This window comes from Ambystoma mexicanum, chromosome 12, assembly GCF_040938575.1.
Source record: "Ambystoma mexicanum isolate Mex_15411 chromosome 12, UKY_AmexF1_1, whole genome shotgun sequence".
Classification (NCBI taxonomy): domain Eukaryota; kingdom Metazoa; phylum Chordata; class Amphibia; order Caudata; family Ambystomatidae; genus Ambystoma; species Ambystoma mexicanum.
The window spans coordinates 562,222,660-562,249,554 of record NC_090936.1 but is presented as its reverse complement, the minus strand read 5'-3'; the positions used below and the strand labels follow the sequence as shown (position 1 = coordinate 562,249,554).

The 26,895-nt window shown below is 43.0% G+C and overlaps 1 long non-coding RNA gene across 1 annotated transcript in view; it reads left to right on the top strand.

Moving 5' to 3' along the window:
* Positions 1-26,895, top strand: part of LOC138513014 (uncharacterized) — a 502,796-nt gene that overhangs the window by 69,149 nt on the left and 406,752 nt on the right. The window contains exon 2 of the long non-coding RNA XR_011281651.1: positions 19,234-19,346. This is a non-coding gene — a long non-coding RNA (uncharacterized lncRNA). The remainder of the gene's footprint in view (positions 1-19,233; positions 19,347-26,895) is intronic.

Below are 26,895 nucleotides of genomic sequence, written 5' to 3'. Positions count from 1 at the left end.
CTGCATTGACTATGCCTTGCATTATATGCATTACGAAATCAACCTGGTTCAGATCACCATTTAACGCCCCATGAGCTGGTGACTGGACGCCAAATGAGAACTCCTCTTAGCCCCCCAACAAGGGCAAATACAGACGCCCACAGTGTAGCAAGGGCACTAGGCGAAGAAATAGATTGTCAGTGTATTCTGCCGGAAGTGGGGTCACATTGCGCCCTTGTTCCCCAGACCAGCTCGCCCCACCAACAAGAACGGCCTCTGCACCGGGGCTCCCTGGGACCCCTCACCTGGAGCAAGCAGGCCTCCTCTATCCTCTGCCGGTTGACTGCCTCCCGGGGCTGCAATGTGGCTGGGCTTCCTGGGACCTGGGTTTCTCGTTGCTGTGTAGTGAGGTTGGATCTCCCAGTCAGCTCCCACTGGGGCTTATCGTAATTCACCTTAATCCAGGGTGGGCATGCCGCACAGCTGTCTGGGAGCGGTGCGCCGGGCCCCAGTCTCTGTCCCGCGAGGTCTGCTCAAGAGTGGACGTCGCATATTTCTCTTACGTTCACCGCTGCGGACCGGGGCTGCTACCTCTGCCGTCTCCCTTTCCAGGGTGGCAATCACCACCATTTGTGGATGGAATCACTCCAAAGTTTGAGCGGGGATATTTCTCTTGTGGGGGCTACCCTCCATTCAGCTCATTGTGGTGGTAAAGGGGGGGCTCAGTGCCCCTTTACGTCCTGTGAAGATGGAGCTCACGGAAGGATCAGTTATCCTTCATGCGCCCTCTGGTGGCCCCCAAAAGTATTATAATTTAGGATTCCACTTCATACATGCAAGAACAACCATGGGCGGGCCCTGTTATTTATTTGTGGGATTGGGAATGCTCACTGTTGTGCTTCATCTTGACAAATACAGAGATTGCTGGGTGTGCTATTTTAAAATGACCACATTTTGCTAGTTTTATAAAAGAAATTCCAACAACAGTTAAAGTTCAATGTACTCTAATTAACAAAGGTGTACGACACTGTGCTACTTGAGTGCTGTCACCGCTTTAAAATCCATGCCCTTTCAAATAGGGTGATAACTTAAACAAGCACTGGCAAAGACACATATTTTGGTGTTTGTAGTTGTTTATTGCTTTGTACATTTAACATGGAGGGAAGGAATGAGCAATGACAGCACAGGGAGGAAGAAATTAGAGTATATGAGGGAATGAAGGGCCACAACGGGACATGGGGAAGGACTGTGGTGAGGGCGCACGGGGTGGCATTAAGGAATAATAGGCAACACCAGGGGAAATTAAAAAATCCAATAGATGAAAGCCAGGCAAGCAACGGTTTACAAGAGTATTGTACAAGATTGGATTGAAGGAAGGACGGGGAAAGAAATGACAGCACAAGGGGGAGAAGGAATAATTGCAAAATGGGGAAGGAATGAAGGCACAAGTAGGAGGATTGACAGTGCGTGGGGAAGGAATGACAGTCCATAAGGGAAGGAATGACAGCACAAGGGCAGAAGGAATGATAGCAAATGTGGGAAGGAATTAGAGTGCATGGGGAATGAATGACAGCACAAGGGGTGGAAGGAGTGACTGTACAAATGGAAACAAATGAAAGTGCAAGGGGGTTAGATAGGATAGTGCAAGGCAGGAAGTAATGACAGTGTAAGGGGGTAGTGAGAAATAAAAGCAGATGGGGAAGGAATGACCGCAAAAGGGGAAAGAATGCCAATGCAAGGGGGGGAGGAATGACAGTGCAGGGGGAGGAATCACACCTTTCCATGCAGTCTTTGGCAAAATAAATGGTGTGCAACACCCAGGTCTTATGCAATAACAAGGTCACCAACTTAACTGCTAACATGAGAATGCTAGAAGGACTTCTTTGATACACTTGCCACAAATGTTGCTGTTTATTAAAGTTAAGAACATTTTTACCATTGGCCTACTTTCCCAGACATGCGTCACAATCACTAAAAGATATGAACAACTTAATATTGTCAACGTTCATTGCAGAGAGATTTTTAAGCTGCAAACCAACCACACAATGTGAACTGGAACACACTGGGTTCTGAGATTCCAGTGTGAGAGTTTGGTGACTGCAGTTTGTGGACACATTTCACTATTCCTGCTGGTACATATCACCATAGCTGAGGGCAGTGGAAGGATATCTTTGTGTTCAGTTTGAGGCAGCTAGGTGACTTTTGAACATTACTAAAACATAATAGAACTGTATGGGTTGGACTAATAAGGAATTCAGGAGTTGTTAGGCAGAATCACATGCAGTACCCTTGGGGAACACTACATGCAATTAAGACTACAAGTGTCAGTACAATTTCACCATTGGTACAAGCCTGCACTGTCGTAGCAGTGGATGAGCAGCCAGACTTATCTCAAGAGTTGAGTAAGCAGTAGAACAAGTTACACATAGGGCCAACAAATACAGTGATTCAAACAAACACTTTACTCAAGGTTTCTTGGTAAAAGAATATACATTTATTTACACAGTCAGTTTGAAAACAGTACACTAGCAAGAGCAGCTTAATATCATATACTAATATACTACAAATACACAACCAATAAGTACTGAACAAGTTCAGCTCCCCTGAAGTGGGTGCAAAATGGCACTTCAGATCCTTTAAAAAGGGGTAAAAAGACAAGTAAAAAGACAAGGTTATTATAATCAACAACACAAATACTTTCATAGGCAGGGCAAAGGGTTTCAGTAAACTACAGCCAGCAATTCATTTCATAGGCCTGGGCCAAAGTCAATCGTTCAGAGTCTTTGTATAGGATAGCACAATTCTGGTAGTAAACAGTTACGTCTTTGCCACGGATTTTATGAGAATTTGGATAGGCGAAAAGTTTGAAAAATGTTTTAGGGAAGGACAAGCCTTCGAAGTTGGGAAAGTTTCACAAACTTTCACTGTGGCCGAAAAGATTTCCGGACTGCGTTTGCACAGTACCTTTAAAGTGAAGAAGAGCTGTAGCTGAGGTAGTTGTTCCTGGCAGTTCGAGCAGATCTCGCTGTTCCTGAGATTCAGTTGTGGGTACAAGAAGGAGGATGTCGTCGGGAGGTTCCTGCACTGCCGAGGGATGAGGCCACAAGTTTGGCAAAACGTCGTTTTAAGGTGTGAGTGCCTTAAAGACCACAAAATTGTATCCTTCCCACTGCCTATCTGGTTTTCCACAGCACTCTGCAGAAAATTTGACCAGGAGGGGACGGTGTCTAGGCGGCTTACAAGTTGGTTGTTCCCACCAAACTCAAGGGAAGAAGTTAACCTTGAAGGGCTTCTCTGCCGATGGAGTTTCAAGCAATTCGGACCTGCAGCAGGGCTTCACCAGTCGTCCAGGAGTTGCAGCAGTCCTCTTCCTTCAGCTCATCTTCGGTTCTTTTGTTCCAGTGGTCGACTCTGCTTTCCAAGTCCCAGAGACCTGCTTTTAAACAGTTTTCCCCCATCCATTCCAGCCTGGCTGTCACTCACAAAGCAGGGTGGCAGTCCTTGCCGGACAGCCAGCCGGCCAATCATGCCAAAGTGAATTCAGGTCTCCTAGGAGACTAAGCACAGGGGGTTTCAGGCACCTTCCTCACATCCTGTCCACCCCAGACATCAGGCGCCAGAGAAGGGCTTCAGCACTGAAGCCTGCCAAAGGCCAACGAACAAAGGGACCAAACCTGGTGTGGCACGCAGAGACAAACACAAGAATGACCTTTCCTAAAAGAAGTGGTGAAAAAAGGTGACCGGAGTCTGATTTTACAGATAGGTCTTGGGCGCCATATTGAATAAACATGGCTGACGTGATTTTTAGCTACCGTTGTTCGCTAGGTAAATGCTAGGCAACCCCTCCAACACTCTATAGGAAGATAGTGTGTGCTGGGTTTGTAAATCTAAAGAGACTAGTAAAGTCAATTTAACTTTACATGCTCTGGGAGACAGTACTTAGGCCCAGAGAAGGTATTTAAACCGTGGGAAGTCTGAAAGACATTCCTGTGCCACTGCACCAAAGGTGCTGTGTGACACACAGAAAAAGATGATGCTTATGGAAATGTTTTAAAACTCCATAACCAAAAAACACAAAAGTAAAACACACATCAAAATACATCGAAGAGTGGGAAGAAAGGCTCACACGCTTCCCAGGTAAAAAAATCATATCCTAGAAATCCAGCAAAGTTGCTGGGGGTCTCAAAAGGTAAGGGAAATTTGTACATTCTTGAGAATTCTCCCTAACACTCGTCCCCCCCCCCAGACTAAGGGACAGGATGATTTAATCCACTCCTGGATGAATCTCTTTACTCCAGTCGGTCAAACATCCTGGAGAGACCATCAGCATTTTGGTGGTGACACCCAGACCTGTGTTCAATGGTAAAATCAAATCCTTGCAGGCTGATTGACCATCTCAGTAGTTTAGGGTTTTCCCTTTCATTTGCATCAACCATCTCAAGGGTTGGTGGTCAGTCTGAATCACAAAAGTAGATCCATACAAGTATGGTCTAAACTTCTTCAGTGACCACACAATAGCAAAACATTCTCTTTCAATGGTTGCCCATCTTGTCTCAGGTTCCTTCAGCTTCCTGCTGATGAAGCAAATGGGGTGCTCCCTACCTTTCTCATCCAGCGGACTCAGAACTGCACCTATGTCTGTATTTGAAGCATCTGTCTGCACAATTAAGGTTTGGTTTTAGTCAGGAGCTCTTAGGACTGGAGCTTGACAAAGGGCTTTCTTTAAGCCTTCAAATGCTTGAGTGCACTCCCCATTCCACCGGACCTTTTTAGGGAATTTTCAAGGGGAGACCACATTCAAGGGAGAAGCTATGGTCCCATAGTTCTCTATGAAGTTCTTATAGTACCCATTGAGGCCTAGGAAGGCTCTCACTTGGGTTTGAGTAGTAGGGGTGGCCCAGTTTTGTACAGCTTGCACTTTGCTAGGCAATGCCCTGATTTCCCCTCCTCCTACCTCATGTCCAAGGTAGACCACTTTGCTCTAACCAATTTGACATTTACATGTCTTTATGGTCAAATGGGCCTGCTCAAGAGGATGTAAATCATATCCTAAGTAGTCAACATGTTCTTTCCAAGTAGGGCTGTACACTGCAATGTTATCCAAGTATGCCATGCAGAAGTCCTCCATCCCATTCAGAACCTGGTTAACCATCCTTTGGAATGTAGTAGGTGCATTCTTTAGTCCAAAAGGCATTACCTTAAACTGGTAGAGACCTTCTGGGGTTGAGAATGCAGTTTTCTCCTTGGCATGTTCTGTCAGTGCTATTTGCCAATAGCCTTAAGTGAGATCAAATGTACTGAGGTACTAGGCTGAACCAAGTTTATCCACCAGTGCGTCTGTCCTTGGTAAAGGGTGGGCATCAGTCTTGGTGGCTGCATTAAGAGCTCTATAGTCCACTAAGAATCTCAACTCCTTGGATCCTGACTTTGGTACTAGAACAACTAGACTAGACCATGGACTTGTAGAGGGCTCTATTACCCCGAGATCAAGCATCTTGTTGACCTCCTCCTTTATGTGGGATCTTACATGATCTGACATCCCGTAACCTCTGTTCTTAACAGGTAAACAGTCACCAGTGTGAATATCATGCTGGCCCCAAGGGGTTAAGCCTGGTGATAGTGAAAACAGGGAGGTAAACTGATTTAACAGAAACTTGCACTCTGCCTGATGTTCAGGTGTCCAATTAGAAGAGAGATTAACTCCTTCTATTTTCTCATCTAAAGGCCGGCCTCTGAGTAGGTCAGGTAGAGATTCACTCTCCTCCTCCTCTTGAGCTGAAGCTAGAAGCAAAGCTCCCACTTCTGGTCTTGAGACATAAGCTTTTAGACGGTTGGTGTGAAAGACTCTGAAACCCTCCTTAGGATTGCCTAAGTACAACAGATAGTTGACCTCTCCAAGTTTGCCCACAACCTTGAAGGGTCCTATCCATTTGTCCTGTAAGTCCCACTGCCTTGTAGGTACCATAACTAGAACTAGCTGGTCTTGAGTAAACTCAACCATGTTGGCCTTCTGGTCATGCCAATGCTTCACCAGAGCCTGACCTGCTTTAGTGTTGAGTTTATTCCATATGTAGCAGATGACCTTCTCTTATGCTGTATCCTGTGTTTTTTTGTGGGACTATTCCATTCAGGAGCACAAAAACACCATGTTGAATATTGTGGTGTGCTAGGTCACTGTTTTGAGTGTGCAGAAGAAAGAATTCAACAGAAAAAGAGCGGCTGTTCAGTTTTGTTGGTGCAATTTGAAATAACTTTAAAATAAAGTACTACACTGTGGGCATTCACGAAAAAAATATAAAAATATATGAAGCAAATTGGTCTTTATCCTATATTGTAGTGTTGATCTCAATGTTCCTTCTTCGGAGGGCATCTGTATGTTGTCAATGGTTCTGCACCTCTCCAATAAACTACCTTGTGAGGACATCTGTTGGTTGTACTTATAATTGACAACTTTGTTAGTTGTCATATATTGCAGTGTTGCTCTCAATGTGATTTCTTATGACATCTGTATGTTGACAGTGGTACTGCACCTCACTGATGAAATATGTTGTTACACACTATGGAGGTTGTGGGGCCAATTCATGGAATTTTTCATGCATAAATTAGGCTACTTACATGCAACCTGTGCGTGCAACTCTGTCGATTCATGGACTTGTGTGGATTTAGCGCTGGCCTTGCGCGAGACTCTGAGCAGTGGGTGGGGGCGTGGACTGTGCACAGGGAAGGGTGCTGAACAGAAATGGGGAATAACTTGCAAAGAAGTGGGCGTTCTGAAGGATGGCATGCAGACAGTCCCTCGCTCGCCAACTATTGCGCGGCAAGAGACATATTCATGGAATTGATCGACTGGGAAATGCCCACGCAAGTCCCTCATAGGATCTGCCACCCGAAGGCTGTCGTAAGTCTACTTGCGCATAGGATTTTCAGCATGCAGGTGGGACTACCTGTCATATTTTGGGGTGCGTGTACTCAATTAGGGTTCCGATGTAACGCAGGGGTGTGCGTACGCTGTGTCACAGGGTGCAGTAACGTGTTACATGGGTTTGCACGCACATTTCCCAGGCATACCAGCCAAGACTTGAGAATACGGTTACTTTGCACAAACAATTCTTGAATATGCGTTGCGTGCACATTTACTTAATCGTGCAGGCTCGCGCAGTGGCCTTTTCACTGCACGGCCCTTGCACGATTTCTGTGCAAAATTCCATGAATCCGCCCCTGTAGGTATAACTGCAGCCTTTGTTGCGAAAGGAGCTCTGCCTCTGCCTGCCAAGAACAGAGAAACTGGAGGCACACAGGGAAAGGAAGTTGAGCACATAACAACACAGAACACTGAGCACTATTGAAGAAGCAAATATGTGATATGAAACCTAAATCCCCTCTTGCAAAATGCATGTAAAATACACAATCATTGGTTAAAATGGCAGAAGGCTATTTAAAGTAACAAATTGGGTATTTTCCTTTGCATGTTTAGAACATTTCCAGTTGCCATGCCAATCAGAAACTCTGTTTTCCAAAACCCCATCTGTTTCTCTTTTCTCTGTAGCATTGGTTTCATCACGAAGCACTACCAAAAGGCACCAACACCAAAAATTGCCTTTGGACGTAAGCTGACGTCACAGATGTGGCTTCTTCATCTTTATTATGTTGGTTTTCTTTTCTTTTTACTGACACAGAAAAAGTGTGCTCTGCTTTACTCACAACATGCACACTGTGGGGCACTGTTGGGCAATTTACCTAGACAAGCTTAGCTGCATGTAAATTGGCGAACAGAAAATTAGAATATTCAGAGAGTATTGATAATGCAACAAGTCTCCTTACCAGTGGTAGAGCCAGACTCAACATTCTGGGGGGCTGGAGAACAGTTTTAAAAAAGCAGCTCGCAAGTGGGGCCATGAATGACACAATACCCAAGGCCCCTCCAAGTGCCTGCATGGCCACCATCAGTTGTGCCTTTTATTTGTACTCTCTGGCTTCTGTAACCCTCATACATAAGCTGTATCTCGACTACAACCAGGGGTGGACTGGGAACCAAAAGAGGCCCTGCACAGAATGTTCAAAGTGGCCCCATATTACACATTTGCAGCAAGCCCAGCACTTCTCCTATGAGAACATTTCAAAATAAAATGGGTTACCACACAAAAGAGGCCCAGGTTGCAGAGGTCTACTGGGAAATCTCCAGAGTTCCCTATAGGCCAGTCCGCCCCTGACTACAACTGACCTGAGAGCAATTTATGAAAAATAGTAAAGCAAAGGGCTTAGTGTTGCTAAGTTACTTATGCTGGGAACACACAGGGCACCTTCTCACGGTGATGTGAGGTGACTAAGTGTCCCAGCATTGCAAGCAAACCTGTATCAGAAGCTCACCAGGAACTCGATTTGTGCTTCACAGGTTGCACATATCTGCAGTACCTGCATTCATCCATTGTGCTGTCAAGCCCTGCCCCCTCCCTCTGAGACCAGGAAGCTGAATGAGCATTATGCTTTCCTTTGCCCCAGCTCCTGACACTTGATGTCTGCGCTTACCTCTTCACTTGCCACAAGCTGGCCGCACTTTTACCTATTGTTCTTATTTTTTAATTTATTTATTACTGTTGATCCTATGTATTGCACTACCCCCTCACCCCGCACTTCCCGTTCCCCCTGCACTTGCGCGATCTCAATATCACCTGGCCTAGTAAGATCGTTGTCTCTGTCTTCCCTCTGTTCCCCCTCCCTTGCCTCGTCACGCTGTGAAACACTTGTGTATAGGCGCATTATAAATGCCATATCCTATTATTAGATCCATCTTTCACCGCAATTTAGAAGATGTTTAGTTTCACAAAGCAAATCAGCAGGGTGGTGTGTGAGCCACCTAGATGCTGAGCTGAGCAGTGAATCTTAGGCGTTATCTTGGGTGGGTGGGTATATTGATATGAGCAGGGCCGGTCTCTGCCCTTGTACGTGTGTTGCTTCGGCCTTTTAATAATTGTTTAAAGTTAAAGACCCTCTGCTCTCCCGCGTGAAACATTTGACAGGCTCTTGCTGTAGCAAACCGTTGCCATCACTGGCTGAGAGTCAGTGGATTGCTACTGGTGCCTTCTGCCTTCAAATATCCAAAGCTCAATCTTAAACCATTTCTGGAGTCTCCCCCATCTCCATTCCCACCTCTAACACTTTACCTGAGGGTCTGGCATTATGTTATAATGTCAGATTATCGTCTGTCCTTGATACTATTGCTCTGAGGAAGATACGTGAATCTAGTTTGGTGGGAAGAACCTTGCAAACCTGGTATACTCAGGATTTGCGCTGCCTGCAGGCATTAAAAAACAAAAGCTACAGAAGCTGGCAAAATCCACTTTCTGCAAATTATAAAGATTCTTACTCCCTGATTGCTAAGCCGTATAAGAATTCTGTTATGCAAGCAAAACAGCAGCACTTTAATAATCATATTAGTCAGGCTGCGTCTAATTCCAAACAATTATTTCAGATTCTGAGAGAACATGAGAAAGGTCTCCCTACTTAAGGCATTTATTTCTCAGAAGCAGGCATGTCTGTCATTACCCTCAGTCTCATCGCCTTCTTCTAGTTCAATGTCATTATCCTTTGATTTTATGATTGTAGGGAGGTGACTGTGCACAAGGTAGAAACTCTCTAAAAACCTACACATTGTCCTGGAGAAGGAACCGTGTCCCTCCAGGATGATAAAGGCCTATGTTACTGTTCTTGCACCTATTATTGATGAATTTGTGAATTTTTTTTTTTGTCAGATTCTTTGCTTGTATCACGCCACTGATAAAAAAAAAAAAAATCCCTGGACTTTAACATTTTGTACAAACTATAGACCTATTGCAAGTGTCCCATTCCTGCTAAAGAAACTGGATCGTCTTGCTTATCTACAGATGGAAGCTCATTTGGAAGAGCATGATAGGCTAGGCTCCAGACAGTCAGGCTTTAGATCTTATCATGGTACCAAATCTGCACTTCTAGACTCGAAGGCGTGTATGACCCAAATCATAAATGATGTTCAGATCTCCCTTCTTGTTCTTTTCGATTTATCGGTGGCATTCAATCTCGCAGATTTTAATATTTTGCATAGTAGAGTTCCTTCCACTGCCCTTTTATCAGAAAAAAGTGGCTGATTGGGTCTTATCATTTTTATGTTGAGGATCAGCAAGAGTCTTTCATTAAACATGCATGGCACACCCTGTTGAGCTCCTCTTTGGGGTGACTCAGGGATCTTGTTTCTCGCCAACTCTCTTTTAATCTTTTTATGAAACCTTTATTTGATATCTTAGCTGGCTAGGACATTTTGCACACAAATTATGTTGATGACACACAAATGTTGATTCAGCTTCCTAGTGACTATGCTGCAGATGCCACCATAGTAAATTATGTCGTTATCTTGAGTCAAAGCTGGATGGCTCATAATTGCCTAGCACTAAATGATGCAAAGACGGAGCTTCCTCTGGTGGGTGCCCAGCAAAGAATATACAAGTTTCCTGATTTGTACAAAAATGTCTTAATTGCTGACTGTCCTATTTCAGTCCTTGACAAGGTTAAAACCCTGGGTGTGTTTCTGGACTCTACCTTATCTATGCGGGACCATGTCAATGCAGTAATCTCATCATCAGCTTATTATTTGAAGCTGCTCTGCCGCATTAATCCTTTCATTTCCAAGGAGAATGTTGCCACTCTTGCTCGATCTATAATTGGCGGCAAAATGGATTACTGCGGCAGCCTTATTGCTGGTTCCGCGCAGAAAAACTTTGCTAAGCTCCAAGTTCTACAAAATAGGGTGGTTAGAATAGTCTCTAACTCTAACAGAAGAGCACACATGACACCTGCTTGAAGGGCGTTACACGGGTTGCCTGCGAAAGAGCGCCTGAACTTCAGAATCCTCTCCATCACACATAAAGGCATTTATGGCAGAAGCCCAGCCTACCTTAGAACGAGGATTCATAAAAAGCAACATTCACCATAGCTGAGATCCAACCAAGGGCATCTGTTGGTGGTGCCACAGGTGAAATGCTTTTAACTTTATAGCTCCTTATTTGTGGAATAAGCTGTCTAGCACGCAAAGATTGGACCCTTCATTTACTTCCTGCAAGAAAGCTCTTAAAACATTCTTTTTTACTTGAAGTGTCTAGCTTGTCCTGGTTAGTTTAATTCTGCCGATCTTATTTTGCTTTTATCGTTTATTCTGAGTGATTGTATTACTGTTGCTGGTCATGTTATGCCTTTGTTTTGTTTTTGTTTATATTTGCTTTTATCTCTTTTAATGGTCGTGTTTTGTCTTCCTGTTATTTGTGCACCCATTTGCTTAGGACCTAAGACGCGTTACACATTTTTAAACATAAACAAACACCCAATGGATCACAATATATTTGAACAGTATTCGTCTGCTTAAAAAGCTCAAGAACACATACCCCAAATATCAGCTAGGGTAACATCCCCAACACTTAAAAAGATCTCAAGGTCCAGGTAGCAGTTAGAAAGTGTGAAGAGAACATGAATAATGTATTCACATAACCAACAGAAGTAATCTTAACTTCCACAAATTTTTAATTGCCTCATAATCGTCTATATGTTTAGATGCAAATCCTCATTCAAACATATTGTGCTCTCACTTCAGCCCCCAGATCTTAAATTCCTACAAGACTGCACAATCATAATCCCTAATCTAAGAAAGCCGTAGGGAATATTCCTTCAGACAACCAACATTCAGATGTTACATCCATTTCGAATATGCAAGTTGTTGTGATGACTGCGCTAGCATTTCTGAGCAACTTGCCCAGATCCCCATTTTATATATTCCATTTTAGCTGCCAGGTTGGTCACTTAAGATCTGCACTGCAACAGTCCATTCAAAGCCTCAAACATCATTTCTGGTCCGCTTTTCCCTGTGGAACTCCATATAGGTCCCCAATCTGGTCAGACTCAGTTAGTCTCCGTTTCAATTCAAACGCTAACACAATGATACGGTTACATTACGGGTAAACGTTTTCCCAGGTGGTCCTCCATTAAGAAATGTACAAATATAGATAGATCCACCTATCCTCCTAGGCAGTGGTACATATAAATAAACCCCTTTCAAAACAGTTCTCACGACACAGGGCTCATATTGTACTATTTTTATGCAACAACAAAGATGTTCACTTTCTCTATTTCATTCAAACCAGTTGCCGACTGGAGAGTGGCACATAACTAAGCTAATCTCATGAATTTTTTGTCAAAGTCACCTCCTGAAATCAAGTGGCACCATTCTACTTGCTATTATACTGTTATCACAATAAGGTGTTAGGGCTACGAGTTTAGGTGCTAGTGATATGTTGCATTAAAATTGATAAACTCAGTTGGCTCAAGTAACCGGGGGGCAGCTTTTCTGTGCTACAAAGCCATGCTGTTGTCAAAGTTGATTTTGTATAATGTAGCAATAGTAATTCTACTGGGCACTGCTACAGATTTTGAATCAACAGAGAAATTGTGCATATGAGATTGCTGAGGAGAAAGGAACTTTGAGAGTTTGTTTGTCGCATCAGGCCCTCTGAAATAAGAGACTTTGAATGGCAAAAAGACTTTGGCACAGAAGGTCCTGATACTGAGATTTTGAACTGCATCCTCGCACTAGAAAAGCAAGAGTATGTGCTAAGCTTGAGTGTGCTGCCTTGTCCCGTGCTGAAAACGTGGGAATGGGAGCTAGCAGCTCAACTATCCTGACATATCATTTCTTGTACACTTTTCTTTTTATAACATTGTTTCCCACACCATTTGTATTTAGAATTAAGTATTGTCAATATGTGTATTAGTATAGGCTCCTTTTATTTTGACCAGTCTGCACTAGGACTGCGTTATTATTATTTGATGGTCGTAGCTTGCTCCCATCTTTAGATTTAGGATTAGATATGTGTTTTCCAAACTCAATTGAAGTTCAATAAACACCCTTGAACTGTGATCACTTGTGTCTGTCATCACTGTTGATACCATGCCCTGCTTACAGTACGCAACATTGCAACAATTGCCAGCATTGCACTTACATCATTAAGGGCAATTACATATCACATCCAACAACAGGTAATCACATTAAATTAAATCACACCACCTCATGTGATTCAAATCACGTTATGTATGGTATTGGTACCGGGTGAGGGACAATGAGATAGTAACATGAAATTGCATTGGCCCTCGCCGGGGCATTACCCGACCGGGAATCCCTCTCCCCATTATGTTCCTTCCTGCACCCGGTGGGGGGGGTGTGGTAGCCACTCAGCCAATGAGCCGACTCAGAATTGGGTAATCCCCGCTCCGAGCCACCACACGGCTGGGGGCTGCCATCTTTCCCTGCCGGGAATTGGGGTAAGTGCTTTCCCTCCCTCTGACACCCAATCCAAACATCCCCTCCCCACCCTCCCAACTCCACTTACCTTCTTTTTGATCTATTTCGGGAGCAGACGCGCTGGGAACGCTTCTGTCCTCAGCACGTCCGATCCCCGACATGCTGTCATGGAAAGGAAGAAGGGACTACACGTAGTCCCTTCTTCCTTTCCATGGTGGCCATTTTCTTTGTTTACGTTTTCCCTATTTTTTGAATGGCTGCCATGGAAAGGGAGAAGGGACTTCGTGTAGTCCCTTCTCCCTTTCCATGGCGACCATTTTGCTTTTTTACCTCTTTCCATTAATTTTGAATGGCCACCATGGAAAGGGAAAACAGACTCCATGGCGGCAATTTCTTTTATTTTTTATTTTTTTCCTGTTTTCCGAAACCCATTTCAGAGCGTTTCAGAACATAAAATAACTGCTTTTAATATGCCAGTCTTACGGGCTGGGGTACTTCAGGTAATGCCCCGGGGGCTTTGTTAAGGGGTCTGCCAGAGGTGGCAGAGCCCGGTGCGATACCCCTCCTATCCATTTCACCTCTAACCGCCTTCCTCCCTCTGCAACCGTCCACTTCACCTAGTCCTTTCACCAGTGCACTGTAGTTTTAGGGAGCATTCTCAAAGAACCTCCCACTTTTGCATACATAAAAATGTGTCACTAAGGAATAAGTTGGTGAAAGCATTATATCCACTGGTAACAAACACAAAAGTGAAAACAACGGTAATGTGAGAAACCAGAAGGTGTCTCACTCACTAGTCTCCGAGATCTGTTATCCATGTGGCCAGGACACGGCCATCGCTTTTGGATCCAGTTCCTGGGGGTGGACCAGTGCGGGAGGATCACCTGTGTGAGGGGTCTTCGGGGAGTGGGACACCGGATGGTGAGACGCAGTATCCCCTTCCCTGTAACTTGTTTACCCCATCCTAGCAGAAAGGATAAGTAGGAACTCTACCCCCACCCCCTTTCCAACATAAACACGTTCACACAGAAAGCCCACACTGGGAGAAAACAGACTAACACCCAAGCAGTATACCTGACGTGTCCCGATACAATGGTCAGTTTTTGTAGAACTGTGAACATTGTCCATGTGAAAAAGTTTTTGTTGGATTTGTACTTTTGTGTTGAACTCTGAGCAGCTGAACACTTTAAGAAAGCAAGATACATTACCCTTTTCACCTTAGAGTTACTTTAGAGTGTGAGGGCCAGAATAGGTTTATGGACACAGGATGTACATTTTGTTTGGACATCTCGACATTGGACAGACTTATTAGTTTTGGTTAAGGTAGGGAAATTCGTCCTATATTAGGTATAGTGAGGTATTTTACAACCCCCATTTGTTTTAATACAGGTTTGTCTCTTCTGTGTCTGTGTCTCATTCCTGGCTCCTCAGGCAACATAAAAGTAAGTGTTTGACGGCCATTAGAAACAGGGGTTAAAGAAGAAAAAAACCTCTTACCAGCTTGCCATTTCTTATAGTTCTTTAATTTTGGTGAATGGGAAAATGTAGCCCGAAACTGCGATTATAGATAACAACCAGAGCTGATTGGCATATGTGCCATGGGGCTGCTAACTAGAGAACTGGAAAAAGAGGAGATCCGGCGCATGGTACAATGATTAGTACGTCACAGGGAGCCCTTACCTGAAGAGACCAAGAGTGGAAGGAAACAAAATATGAGTAACCTCAATGCAACACATTTTTCTGTACCTCTTCCACTGGGACATTCTAAAACCCAGACCTTATTGGACTTCAGAAACCAAAATACTCCAGTATTTCTCATGTTGAATCAGTTTTGAGAAATTGTGGCAAAACAATAACTCAGGATCAAGGAGATCTCAAGGTTTATCTAAGAGCCCATGCACTCCTTACATTTCTGGGAGAGACTGTACCTGGGAGGATGGCCTTCATACCTATGTTATCTGAGTGAGCCATTATAGAAATAGAGTTCCCTGCTTTGAAGACTTGGTATGGAAAAATATGTAGCACAGAGACGATGTGTTGATGGAAAAATGTCTACCCAGTAAAGCCAGATAGGCAGAAAACCCAGAGAGAAACAGCAAAATGTATTGAAGATTAAAAAATTCCTGTGAACTCTGACTTGATATTTCCAGAAGAAGATTCATACATGGGAACCTGTGGTGACCGCAGAGATAGAAAAACATGAAGACTCAGTGGTATAGCTTCTTCAAATCACACAAGATGTTGAAGCTTTGTGTGGAGGTCTGTGGGGGGAGCCAGTCGGTGCTCGGACTTGCTATGCATTTTCTGAATCCATTGGAGCAGCAGGATAGACAGATTCTCAAGGCAGGCATTTTGAAAAAACTGCTCCATGCCAAGGTGTCAGACTGGCATGCCACCTCAGTCAATGGACAGCCTATTGTGAACAGAAGCTTTAGCTGTGTATGCTCCGGGACCAATGGCTATTGATCAGCGACGTGACAGGACACATAGAAAAATCCCTGAAGCCAAACAGGCTATGCCTGACATGGAACAAGCTGCACTCATCTACTGCATCTAGACATAAGTGCCAAAAGAGTATTGAAAGTGGTGACAGACCATTTAATCACTTCCTGAGGACACTACTTCCCTTGGAAGGAGGAACATGCCCACTTTGAGCAAAACAGTAAAAACATAACTGAAGTGGGAACCAACCCTTTACTCTCTCATCGTCAGTAAAGACCCTAGTGGCTTACCTCGATGCCAACCTCTCCCTGTCCCGCCAAGTGAACGCTATTGCCTCCTCTACAGCCTATGCAACCATACTGTTAAATGCTTCTGGACCCATCATATCCTCAGACAGTTGCATAACCATCGCTCGAGCAGTCATTGGCTCGAGGCTTGACTACTGTAACCTCCTCTTCACTGGCACCTTGTCAAAAAAACCTTCAGAAATTGCAAGTCATACAAAATAGTACTAACTGAGCAGCACTTAACATTCCCAAAAAAAGAACACATCTCTGCAGCCAGGAGAGCAGTGCATTGGCTGCACATCCATGAACGTATTATTTTCAAAACTTTGTATATCACCCATAAGCGCCTTTCTAACACTGCCCCCCACCACTCTCAGTAAATATCCAAAGCCCACTCGTTCATACCAACTAGGACAACTTATGCCCGTCGCCTTCTCCAACCCAAAATCAGACCTGCTAAAGCTGGAGGTTCAAGCTTCCAATATATCGCGGGCAAACAGTGGTACTCCCCCCCCCTTCTTTGAGAGCGGAACGTCATACTGGGTATTCCGTAGAGCTCTCAAAATGTTGTTGTTTGATTAGACTGTTCGTGTTATTCTCTGTACCTGTATATGTTCTGCCTGCATAATACACCTGCTGAATGTAAGTAACTGGTTTCTATAACAGCGCCTCAATGCCTATGGGTTGTTTGCATGTGTTATAAGTGAAATAAATACAAAAAAAGAACAGTACCAGAGAGTGTGATGTCATAAGAGACAGGCATATCCCCATGAAAGCTAGCTGCAAAACCTCCCCATTCGTCGATAGCATCCTGGCAACAGAGCAGGGCGGTTGCTAAAATCCAAAACCTGAAGGGTGTTAAACCTAGTGAGCACCTGAGTCTTAAGGGTGCAGAACCCTTGAACCTGGGGGCTGATGAAAACTTGACAAAACTGGAGCGGTGCAGAAATATATGGATGTATGAGATTTATAAAGTGCAAAGCTATCTGGGAAGCAACAGAGCGCTGTACAAATGCAAGTGCGGTACAAAGGGAAGTGCTGACAGGCTGACCCTAAGAGGTGTGAAGACCTCGAATCTGACAAATGATGAGAAACTGAGCAGGAGAGGTGGAGAATCCTCGAAGATAAGGGATAATAAGAAATTAGATGGAAGGAGTGGAACCTTCAAATTGGAGCGATGATCAGAAACTGAGATGGAGAGGAGCAAGAACCTGGAACCTGAGGGATGAGAAAAAGCTGAACCTGAGAAGTGTGGAAACCATGAACCGGAGGGGTGGTCCAAAACTTGAACTAAGAGGCGTTGGAACCTTGGAGTTATGAGATATTGGACCATGTATGAAAGGTATTAAGAAGTCACAACTACTTAAATGCTAAGTAGGTAGAGAGGAACAGAAATATATTTGAAATCAGAAATCACGTAACCATGTTTGGACTAATGGGGCACAAAAGCCATATGTAAAAGGCTGGGATATCGGTCAATGTCTGAGATGGATTAGTAGATTTTCTTCGCTGCAAGAGTGTCAAGATAGAACAGCATTGAACCCAAGTGCTTTTTAACTCAGGGAAATTGAGAAATTAAAGCAGATCATGGTAAAAGATTAAGTGAACCTGGTGGTCCAAAAATGTATGACGAACGGGATAAAGAAGACATTTGGATCTGAAGATCCATTTTGAAGGAATCAGGGAAATATGAAATAACTGTAAAAGAATGAGATCTTGATGAAAGTAGAATACATATTGAAGATTGCCATTGAGAATAGGATCCTGGCCAATGCAGAAGCCAAGTACCAAGCTCTTGGTTTGATTGGGCGTGCAGATCTTAGCCAGCGGATCTTGAGCTCCCAGGAAAAGAACAAAGCAATTCTGAGACAAGCAGTAGGGGTAATTAGCTGCACACACAAGACTAAGTATGATACAAGAGTCTTGCCTGGTAACGAATTTAGGGGTCAGAAAAAGTTTGCCATTCTATGCAACACAGAGAAAATGTTTACAATATATCTTTTGAGACTCCTTCTGGCCACCCCTACTAAGCTAGTTCATGAGAATATTGGGTTGCCAAATGATTTGTTAAGGACAGTGCTGAACCCAGTTGTACACTAGGTAAATGTTTTTGACGCAGACGAGCCCTCCCTACATACATTGTACTTGGGTAAAGTGTGTTACTTTGAGGGGAGCCTCTAAACGTCTTTGATTTAGCTTTATGAAAAGGGGTCTGGAGTTCTTTAAGTTAGCATGCATATGCTTCCATTGCCATGGTATTGCTAACTCTGACTTGCATAGAGTAAAGACCAATTACTGGGATATATAAGAACATAACATTCTATCCAACGCAGTGATATCTACAAGACAAGTGCCTTACTTTTCACTGGAACTCTCCCGAAGGCCAGAGTCTTACCTGGAGAGAAAATACCTAGAGAAATATGTGCTCTCTGTATTTTAAATTCTGTTTGGATCGTCTTCCCCTTAAGATAATGGGTTGGTGCCACGTATTTGACCATGAAGACTGCACATGTTCTTGAAATGGCAGGTCTGTTGAATCACCCATTTGTCTTTTCCTGTTTTCCCAGTGTATGGATAACATAGGAAGTTTTGGCTGAAACCACTTTTTATCAAATCTTGAATTAGGATGGTTAGGTATGTCCCGATTTGGCCCACACATACCAGTTCCAACAGTTTTACATTTGGAGAAGCTTCTTTTTTATTTGGGCATAGCAAATTAGAACTACAATGGGCAGAGGGCTATTAGATAAAAGCTCTATATGAGTTGGGCACAAAAAGGAGGATTCTTGATGTTGTTGTATTTTACCTGATTTGTGAAATGTGAGATAACCATACTTGCCCTGGACAGATGTTTGTTATTTTGGTAGTGTTCTGCTAACAAAAATAGTCATTCATAGCTGAAGAAGAATGGTGCTTTCATGTTTTGTCTTACTAACCTAAGCCTGATAGACATTCATAGCTGAAGAAGAATGGTGCTTTCATGTTTTGTCTTACTAACCTAAGCCTGATAGTCATTCATAGCTGAAGAAGAATGGTGCTTTCATGTTTTGTCTTACTAACCTAAGCCTGATAGTCATTCATAGCTGAAGAAGAATGGTGCTTCCATGTTTTGTCTTACTAACCTAAGCCTGATCTTTGTTTACTACTTAACAAAAATACTTTCCTTGCAGAACTAAAAATATGATTGTCTTATTTCTTTGTATTTTGAAGGTCCAGGAATTGTCCAACCCCGTGAATGTAAGATGTGTGCAACGGGCTGGATCCCATTTCAGGGATCTTGCTACAAGGCCTTTAATACTCCCAGGACGCTGCCCGCGGCAAAGGTAAGTGTTCAACATTCAGTGGGTAGAGCGTTGCTGTCTATGAACAAATGGACATGGGTGACTTTCTGTGTATATCCATTTCATTCCAGTTAAGAGTGTGCTTCTCAGGAAGAAGTCCTTGTTGACTTTCTGTTTAAGATTAATGAAGTACAGCTGGAAGTGAAAGAGATCAGTTATCTTCCTTAACAAGTAATCTATGCAACCTTACCTTGATGACTGGGGCTTCTTTGTGGAAGCAACATCCTAGGCTTGATGTTGACATGGTACAAGGGATGTAGACGGGGGCTAACAAACAGAAATTCCATAAGAGAAGATTGAGCAGCTGAAATGAGTACACCTTAAGAGAGGAGCTGAAAGAAACCCTATGAGACATATAAAAAACCCTCAAGTGATGAAGCAAGGACAGATATGTGCATATAGTAAACAAATCAAAGGAGGAAGGCACAATTTCTGTGAGAGACATTTATATAACCCCGGGGTACGCATGCAGCAGATCATACCCATGCGCTCCAGTAGAGCCTACCTCTTAGTTGACGGCCTCCCAGTGAAACAAGAGGCCATTGGACTGGACAAAAGGTGTGGCAGATGAAGTTATAGAGCTGAAAATAAATTGCTCTGACGCCCTCACGGGTTTTGGGACGGAATATGCCACAGATTGCCCCATTGCCATTTCTGCTTCAAGCAGAAAGGGCGGAGACCAGTCAGTAACAAGATTCAAATCAAAGTGGCCGGACCACTGTGCAGCATCAAATCTTTTGATAAATAAATGTTTTTCTTAGTTTTAACACATTCATCCACCATGACTCTCTGACTGTGACTGGTGTTATCCCATGCCCACTCCCAGGCCCCCGGTTGTCAGTAAGTCATTCAGTAGAGATTTATATTGGTGAAACAGCCTAGAATCCTGCATAATCTTGAATATAATTCATCTTTATGCAACAACATTAATAAGACAGTTTATAGAAGCAATTAGTCAATAAAACATAGGTATACACTAATAATTAAAAAGGAGTGTATAATAAAGACATTTAACAGAAAAACCTAAAATACACTTATCAATTGGAAGAGGAAAAATATTGTTAATATGTTCACATCTGCAGCAGTAGTCCTTGCCAGTGCATTACTGAGGATATTACCGTTAATCATCTCCCTTGGAGTTTTCCATTCCCCTTGTTAGTCTCCAAGCTTTTGGGCGATCCCCCACAACGACAAGTCATCTTTAGTTTGATAATGGAGAGACACAGCCTGCTGTACAGTCTGAATATTGTAATTCCTAAATAAAGGGACAAACCATATGTTCCTTGGGGTTGTATAGATGGGGCAAAAGATTTAAAAATTAATTATTTGTTAATGCAGAATCTGGCAAAAAGTATGCATATCACTCGAGTCATTGTTCCATATATAAGTGAATACAGTCGGTGGCAAAATCCCAAATTGAAATATCATAAAAACCAGTTTAGCCACGTTGTATTCAATCTTTCCTAAATATGGCTTGCGGCCTAACAGGCACTTTCTCTCCAAGTACCTGGAGATTAGGTCAGCTGTGCTAGCTGTGGCTAGTTTAACTGAATAATACCATTCTTCATAAGCCCATTTGATAACTGATTTTGTTGGACACAGATTTCCTGGTAGCACTTGGGTATGATCCGAGAGACTCACTAAAACTATCATCGGCTAGTTTGCGCACATAATTAAGCCAGGGTAACTTGGCTGCTTCATTATTATCTAGTACATCCCTTAGAGTTCTCAGATTGCAGAGCCAAGTGCTCACTGGTCCATAGTCTATGCCAATAGAGCATAGGTTTGAGTTTTGCTTCATATGCAACCCCATGAACACCTGGCTCCAGACGGAGGGGCAACGTTGACCTATTTACTGGGAGTGTGAACAGGGATTTCAAAAGCTTTGATTCCTTCCATTTGAAGGTACCAGGTTGACTGTATCCCAAAATATATGCCCAAAATATTGAGGAAGGTTGAACACACGCTCTAAAAAACTTCCAAATTTTGCTGCCTCCATATCTGTTGGAGAATTAACCTAAGGTTCCACCATGTCTTAATAGGAAAAGCTCACTCTTTAATTTATATCAAAGACCCTTTTCGTCAATTTGAATCCCAATCCTTCAAGATGTATTCCTAGGCCACACAATGACCAAATTAGGTATTTAGTCTTGGTGATATTAATCTCTAGACCCATCTCTTTACAATTAATATCAAAATTATCAAGCACTAGTTGCAAACCTTTTTGTAACTTACTTATTAATACTGAATTGTCAGAAATGAGAAAGATACCAATTTGTTCCCCTGTGTGTTGCAGTGCTTCCATGGTCAAATCTCCCATAGTGATTGACAACTTATTCATGCATAGGCAGAACAAGAGGTGAGCCAGGACACACCCCTTCCTGACACCTCTGGTAACCAGGAGGCTTTTTGTACATTCTCCTCCAAGTCCACAGCCCACAGGGGCAAAGTCCTCATGGTAAATCCGAAGTCCAAAGGAACTCCCATACGATTTATCTGTCTCCATAACTCACACAGGTGAATGCATCAAAGGCTTTGCATAAGTTCAAAAAGACCAGGTAAAGACTTTGCTCGAGTAATTATGTGCATTTCTCATTCAGTAAAAGCAAACAAAGTAGCTGGTCATTTGTGCTTAAACCAGCCCTTCAATCTGCTTGGAAATCAGGCAAAGCATTATTATGAACTACCCAGCTTTCCAAACACTCTAGAACAATCTTCCCGTATATGTTGGCACTGATATAACTCAATGAGATGGGTCGACAGTTTGCTGTATCACTTTGATCTCCATTCTTATTTATGGCAATAATCTCAGCACCCTTCTAACTGGAAGGGATCTTATCAGATGTAATACCATTGCAGAAAAGAGGCTCCAAATGTTCAGCTACGAATGAAATAATTTGCTTGGTAACCTGTCTAAGCCAGGTTACTTTTTGTTAGATTGTGAAGGTATAGCCATAACTACCTCGTTCATGGAAATATCTCAAGCAAGAAAATGACTTGATAACACATCACCTGCCTCTGACACAGACATTCCCTTTCTCGTGAAAGGTTTGTTATAAAGACCACAAAAAGAAACTCCCACATTTCGCTTATTATGTGTATCTCTGGCTGGGTAACATTCCTTCATAAACTATTTGGCAAAATAATCGATTACCATTGCAAGCCCAAGCAGATTTCGATATGTTCCATCTTTTCTCTATATGTTTTCTCTTTTTTGATCACCATTATTTTATACTCGTTTCTTAGTTCTCAGACCTTCCTGTAATCTCGATCTTGCTCTGATTTCAGTGCTAGTACTAGTTTACATTTAGGGGACCTGCATTCTTGGTCATACCAGCTATCTGATGCAGTATTTAACTTCTGCATGGTCATACAACGTTTAGTAAAAAAAGGATTTTGCGTTTTGACCATAAATACCTTAGATGAAACATGTGTCGCTATTTAAAAACTGCAAAAAAAATTAGGAGAAGGTCATCATAGATGACAGGGATTTCATTCTGTGCTGTGAATTTTATGCATTTAATTCTTCTTCTGCTACTTGATAAGGAAATACTATTGGTTGACGTTTGAATCGGTCGAAGCTTCATCTGCCGCTAAAACAATGAATTACCGAGGAGACCAGGGTCACCCTCTAGCCTTTCAACCACCTTAATATTGTCTACCAGATGCCAGTCCTCTCCAGTTATCAAAATCTAATTTGTAGAAGATTCATATTGAGGGGATCTACATGAAGGTATAACAAATCTCACACATCGAAAGCATCCATTACATGCTCTACATACTTTGGTTATAATGTTCGGCAGAAATATATTTACATATTTAATTCGAGGTACTGTAATTCCACAAATCGCTGGCGGAAAATCGCACACATCACAAATTCAGTGTATAAAAACGTATTGACGTACACACCCTAGTTGACAATTAAAATCCCCTCACAAGTATACTGTGTGCATTCAGCATGGAGGAACTACTCTTTCTGTTTTCTATCCCCTCAAGGAGCACAATAAACAAATAATTGCCTTCTCTGTAGGTCTTATTTACGAATTCACTATGATAAACACAGTATTAACATCTACATCCCATTTTAATATTTCAGTGACAGGCCCTCCTGAGTCAAAGAAAATACTAATTTCACTTTAAGGGCTACCAAATTCATCATGCTGCCACTACGTCTTCCTCTGGTTTCCTTCTCAGTAGGAGCAAAACAACCCATAAAACCCTGCTTGTGGATGTTAAAAGAATGCCAAGGATTCCTGAAAACACATCATTCCAAATCTGCAAATAAATTCCTGCCAATTCAGGTCATTTGGGATAACCGTTCACACCGGACTCTTTGAGTAAAACAACAGAACGTTCCAATACAAAGGGGTTCTTTTGGGGCTTTATTTTGGTTCAGCTGGGAAGGGACCATGGATCAGATCTGAGTAGAAAAATTGAAAAATCTATTTATCAGTCTTGTTTTCACAGCGTCATTTGATACAACTATCCACGGAGACTGCTGTACTGCTTTAAAAATTGAGCATACACCATTGGAACATAGGTGTTTGGTGTGTACAATAGAAAGATAAGACCACAGTTGAATGTTGGAGCCATTTAGGGGAAATTGTCTAATATCAATCCAAAATAAGCCATTAGCCCGCTATCCATTAGCCCATCTAAGTTCTAGTGAGTAGAGTAAAGCATCTGTGTGGCTATGATGTCGAATGGCATCCACAATGTCCTCTCTGATTATATATCTACATCCTCTTACATCTCTGATCCAATAGCAAAACTTATTGAACTAAAGTAATTTACTTTCATATTAACTCCTACTCATTTGAGATACCTCAATTATAAACACCACATCATGGTTAAAATGCTGATAAGATTTTCGAGGAGGATTTCCGCCATTGTTCGATAACCCACAGAGACCAAGGGATGTGTTCTTGCTCTAAAGGTAAGAATTGCTGGAGTTGCCAGTATTTCCCATAGTCTTGATGACTTCACTCCTAAACGCTGCTAAAAGAGAAAGAATAATGTTGCAAAGTAATTTGGGTTTGTGGATTGTCTTGGGAATTATTTGGTGATAGCTTCGTTCTTTGCTCTGGTAATCTAGAAGGGATAAGTGTAGGAGCTGTCACCTCAGTATTAGAGTGAATGTGTTTCTCCTCAGTGAGGTCGTGGCCAATGGAAGAGTTTCGTTTGCAGTTGTCACCCCATATCACTTATATCATTTTCTACATCATGGGCTGGAGTTACAGCAACAGGTACCACAATAGAGTGTGCTTCACGTGATGACCCATCCTCATCGTTAACGATGTAAGTCATCAATGCCGTGAACCTTTTCGCAAGAGGGATACCATCAGCTATTACAACCTGACGCTCACAATCTCTGGAGGGGGTTGAATGAACTGTATTCACTATTAACGTCAAAGGGGCATCCAAAGTACTTGCATCATTATTACTGCTAGTATTATTCTTAAACAAATCATTGCCGTTCACTAGATCTTCCTGGGGCAAAATAATACCCTTACAGGTTTATCTGTACTTGAGAACAATCCAGAAGCCATGGATAAAAGGGACACATTGTGCAACACAGCTGGGACAATAAAGAACCTACCTCTCAGCTGATTAGCACCTCTAGGTACTTCAAGCAATTGCAAATCATATAAACAGTCATGTGGCATATTATCTTCATTTCCCAAAATCAACTTTGGAGGTCAATGAAGTGAACAATAGAGGGCCGTATTACACTGCTCGTTCTCCGACAATTGTAATGTCTGTAATGGTGGTTGAACAAATGAAGGAGTAAGTCATTATAATGGTAAAGATTGAGCTGGAATTGTTTGAGACCAGCTTTTGTTTGATTCCTCTTACTGTCCCTCCACTTCTTTTCCGCCAGTGGTAGCATTGAAGTTAGGGACATGGAGAAGCTCATTACACTATACCGTATAGTTTTCTGTCCAGCCACAAAACCCCCACCAATCACTGCTATGAAGCCTTTGCGTCTCTGCAAACTTCCATGATGTTACTGTTTGGCACAGCTCATCTACAATCGCAGTAATACATACCATGTACCGACGCTGTTTAGGGTTATGTAAAAAAAATCCTGATTTGAAAACCAGTTCGTTATCTTGTTCGGAGAGAGTAGTCATGCACAATCCAGTGCCCTGTGCACTGCTGGTGCCTGGATGGAACACAGCCTGACACAGCGCGAGCCAAAGCAGAAATGCACACGCTCGCTCAGGCTGTATTTATTTCCCAGTCGGTCCACTGGCACTGAGCATGTGCGAACATCAATGACGGGCAGGGCCACCGTTGCTCTCTGACTCTCCAGTCCAGTCCATTGCAAGCCGGTGCCGCGGCAAGAAAAAAGCACACAAAAAATACTTTTTTTCATGCGAAAAAAAGTATTTTTTTCTGCTTTTTCGCAGGGTGGCCGATGGGGGGGCCAGCATTTTTGTAAGGGTCACCCCTTGGAGGCGCCCCTGAAATGTACAAGTTGTAACTCACACGATTACCAATGGCAGCAATCAGTAACTGGTGCCCCCTCAAACGGGTTGAGCACACCAGATAACTCCCTTAGATGTTATGCTTGTAATCATTGTATCCAACCGAACTCCAATCATGCTCGTCTTGTAGCATCGACACCATGAAGGTTATTTTGAGATCCACACATTGTGCTTCCTACATGTTTCATCCCAGCGCTCTGTGAGGTTTCACCAGGACACTGCCGGAGATCTACTTTAAAAGACCGTACTGTAAAAGCTTGAGTTGCAAAATGGCAGAGCCAACTTGTAACTCAAGCTTTTCCGAATGTGCCTCCTTGTCCCCTGCTTTACATTTAAAGTACGCGGGGGACACCCCCGCAATCCTCGCATCCCATAATGCCAAACTAAGGGAGCAGGGGACACCCCGGCAACAAGCTTTTGGTGCGACACTAACTGCCGGAGTCTGCCCGTGTAAAGTTCCTTGGATTTCCTGGCTCCTGCTCGGACCTTGATGTGTTTAGCTGTCTCCCTCCTGGCGAAGACTGCTCTTGCTGCTACCCTTTCAAGTTGTGCTAATTATTTTAAAGTTACTTGAAGGGTACTGGGTTCCTCTGGGTCTTTGGTGTGTTTGACGCCCTGGCTGCTGCCCTTTCGCTTTGCACCACGCAATTCATTTTAAAGTACCTTGGATGGTCCTGCTGGGTCCCTGATGTGTAGAGTGGTCTCCCACCTGCCAGAACCTGCCCAGGCCACCACCCTTTTATGTCCCTCGTTGTATATTCCTGTAGGAATGCCACTGCTGTCCTGCTTAACTTTTATTATCTCAAGCCCAGCTACTCTGTGGTATTGCCCACTGCTATCTTCCTTCTCTGTGACTTTGTACTTATTGTTATCTGCTCCTGGTACCCACTATTGTCTGCCGCTGTATGTCTTCCCCAAGTCTACAATGACCCTATACTAGGTGCACAACCACAAAGGCATGGCAGGATTCCACCAGACAGATGCTCCAAAAGCTCTTTGGGTCCACAATGACTGCTCGCCCCACTAATATGTTCATATTC